This window comes from Aptenodytes forsteri, unplaced genomic scaffold (genome assembly GCF_000699145.1).
Source record: "Aptenodytes forsteri isolate BGI_AS27 unplaced genomic scaffold, ASM69914v1 Scaffold56, whole genome shotgun sequence".
NCBI classification, from domain to species: Eukaryota; Metazoa; Chordata; class Aves; order Sphenisciformes; family Spheniscidae; genus Aptenodytes; species Aptenodytes forsteri.
The window spans coordinates 2,425,106-2,428,945 of record NW_008796213.1 but is presented as its reverse complement, the minus strand read 5'-3'; positions in this window follow the sequence as shown (position 1 = coordinate 2,428,945).

Here is a 3,840-nt window from a genome sequence, read left to right as displayed (position 1 = left end):
CATGGTTTAAACTCACCTTTGCTCCTTTATCCTTGAATGAATCTGCCATCCTGGGCAGATTTTAGCTATAAGCATGAGTTGTTAAATCAATGAGCTGTCTCTCCTTCTGAAGCCTAAGAAACAGTCTAGGGCTTTAAGATGCTATTCAATTTACAGCTGTTTATCAGGAAAAATCCTGGTTCACAAGTGGGAAAAGTGTGTCTTGAACAATCATCCAACACTTCATGTGTTCAGGGTATTGATTGCTTCTTTAATCTGTGCAGCCTAGGAGATTTAATTGGTTCTGACCTCCTTTTCCTCTCCAACCTGTGTGTTATTTTCTGTGCTGTCACTAAAACTGTGTGTCTCGGCTCTTATCATCATGGTCTAGTTGCTGTTTCACAAAAGGGAGCTGAGGAAAGGCCTGGAGAAGTGAGGAGCTAGTATCTGCTGCTGCTCTTGCGTGTCCTCACACCCTCCCACCACTGAAACAGGTGTCTTGATTTTTAACTTGGAGGAGCTGGTCATTTTTCCATTTCCTAAGGCTGCTAAACAAATCTGTGTGCTAAATATCTCTGTTGGTTAGGTCATTCAGGAATGAATCAGGATGTGACCTGTTTGAATAAAATAAAGTGAAAATTCCTTTCTCTGTTCTTTTGTCTTTGTGGCTCACTACAATCAGAGGCACAGTATGGTGGATTGATTGGACACCTAAAGCACCCCAGGGCCTCAGCAGAGGTGAAGGCTCATGTGTGCTTGGTATGGCACTGGTATGGCACAGACAGGCTCTGGCCAAAAGATTTTACAGTCTAAAGAAATAAACAGATGAGGAACAAGAGCAGCATTGTCTTCCCTTTTCTGCACACAGGGAAATAAGACAGAGAAAAGTCAATGGTTTACTCAAAGTTTGCCTTTTGCCTGAAGCCTGCATCACAAAGAGAAAGAAATGGAAGGGTCCCTGAATTCCTCTTGAAGACCTTTGCCACAAAGTTGTTCTCATATTTGAAAACTTTGCTGCTTCAGAAAATGATTAATTGCTTCTCTGGAGGTCTGACAGCCAAGCATACTGGTAGCATGGAAAAGTAACTCTTGCATCTGTGAAGATCTGCATACTCTCAGTGGATCTGAGGTGTCAGGCACACATCAGGCCTCCCATTTTTTGAGGATGTTTTGACTCCCTGCATTCTTTTACCTACAAACTGGTTTAAGGGGCTTATTTTGGCAACTAGTTCATTTTGCAGCAGAAATACAATTGCTTTGTCATTTCTCAATGTACAAAAAGCTTGATCTGGTGGGGAATGTTCATTTTGCAGAGGGGAATGATCAGTCTATAGACTAGGGTATCTTAAGGTTCAGGCTTTGCTTTGCAGGTCACCTGTTGCATCTCTCATTGCTTTGCCCACATGGCTGCTCAAGGAGAAAGGAAGAGCTGGACCACTCTTCCGCTTTCATCTGGAGGGAATGAGTTGAGTTGTCCTCTCATCTCACTCCTGTTTTAAATCACCTGTACTCCCCTGAAGAGCCCCACCAGTGCTACACTGGAGTAAACAAATGGGAATGTCAGTGTGTTAACTGGCAGAAGCAGTAGGTGGAAGAAGTTTTCAGAGCAGGAACAACTGGGATCTAACTTTCATGTCGCGCTTCCCATTGACTCAAGTTTTATCTCAGGCCTGTTCAGTTCCTGTGCCTGTATGCTGATGCCATAACCTCATCTGCATCTGGCGCTCATTCTTAATTGCACCCCTCTTCTATCATCTTCTTTGTATGATCCAGCCTCATCCCACTCCCGTTTGACTCAACGTAATACCACTGCATTACACCCCACCTCTAATACTATCACCACATAATCCATCTTTACTGTGTCTCTAATCTCTCAGTTTTATAATTATTAGCCAGAGCCTTTGTCTCCCTCTTTACCCCAGGACAACTTTCTTCCACAATTTCAACAAACTGATGAATCTAGGATTATACTCAAAACTAAAACATAAAGTCTGTAGAAAGCTCTGGTCTGGCTGTTCTTGGTAATGATTTGTGGTAATGAGCTTATGTTCATCATTTGGTGTTTCTCTCTGCTCCAGAGATGGCATCGGTTATTCTCGGTTTTGTATTGTCAAGCTCTGTTTTTGTTTGGTTTTGGTTTTAACATTTCATGGTTTTATTTACTGAAGAGACTTTTTTTTCTGCTGTTCTGAGGATTTAATCATAAAAGTCCCCCTGTGAATGTTCACTGCTGTCATTATTGACTTTCTAGACTGAAAGGCAGGAAATTCTCTGCATAGCTGACCTTCCTTTATGATATTAGCAGTCATTTGCGACAGAAAATTCTTGTCTGCTTAGCACTGCTAACAGCATTTTCTGTTGCTTAACTGCAAGTCATGGCCTTGGTGTTTGCATTGGCTTCATGCCACTAGAGCTTACTTTAGTGGCCAACAGGTTGCAAAAAAGCAGAACTGATGGAATCTTTGAAAAGTTTCATTTTCCAAAAGGGTTATCCAGCATTACCCAGCAAGGACTACATGCTTATAAGCTGTTATAAATCAGCACAGATTCTCTAAGGTAGGTGTAGCTCTAGCGATTTACATCAGCAACTGCCCTAGCAGCCACAAGGAAAATTAACAGTCTGTGTTTTATGAGATGCAGCAAGAGAAAGAAGTCAGGCTCCCATCAGTGACTTTCCATGTTAGCTTCTACTGACTACTGTCTCTTCCATGCTCCTTCCTCTGTGGGCTGGCGTGAGTAGTACCACCTTGACTGATGCTTGAGGAACTGAACAAAAAAACCCTTGCATATTGTCTTGAAAATTTTGGGAAAAAAAGTGGCATCCTTAATTTTTATGTAGTGCAACACACATTTGACCAAAGCAGCCTTACTAGCACATTAGTTTTATGAAGTCTTGATTTAGGGGAGACCCTGGCTCAGCATTGCTGGGCTTAACTGCGAGCATGCTTAACTTCACTCTGAGCTGTATTCACAGCCCCAGTTTCAGTATCTAGGCTATCTGTACAGTGCCTGGAGAGAAAGCCTGATGTCTGAGAATGATTCACATAATCCAGGCTGAAACACAGAGACTATCTAAGCTAGTCAAGAGGAAATACCAAGGAGAAAGCGGCATACTGAATTTTGTGTCTCTTTGGAGCTTAAAGCTAGCGGGAGTTATTTGTCTGTGCTCAAGTTTTCTTTGTAAATATGAATCCTCTCCTGACTTCTTATATCTAAAACAGGAGGGGGATCTCTTCTTAGTTCATTAGTTAGTGTACTCGACTAAGATCCAAGAACCTGGATTCAAATACCTCTTCTTCCTGAGGCAACTTTTTTCATCTTTTATATGAGCCTGGTGAATAATGAAATATCAATGGAATGTATCCTGCTTCCAAACAAAAAAGATGAGTAGGTAGTAAGACCTGCATCTCGTGTGTGAGTGGTGTGATCATGGCGAAAGGGTCATCCTCTCATTCCTTCTCTCTGCCACAATGAATATTTAATTACCTCCTGCAGATAGTGTTGTGTTTCCTCCCAGAAAAAAAATTGGAAAGCTAAAGCCCTGATAGAATTAAATCTGGCCAGGGACGTCAAGGGCAACAAGAAAAGATTCTATAGGTACATCGGGGATAAAAGGAAGGCAAGGGAAAATGTGGGCCCTCTCTGGAATGAAATGGGAGAACTGGTTACCTGGGATACGGAGAAGACGGAAGTACTCAATGACTTTTTTGCCTCCGTATTCACTGGCAAGTGCTCAAGCCTCACCGCCCAAGCTGCAGAAGGCAAAGGCGGGGACTGGGAGAATGAAGAGCTGCCCACTGTGGGAGAAGATCAGGTTCGAGACCATCTAAGGCACCTGAAGGTGCACAAGTCCATGGGACC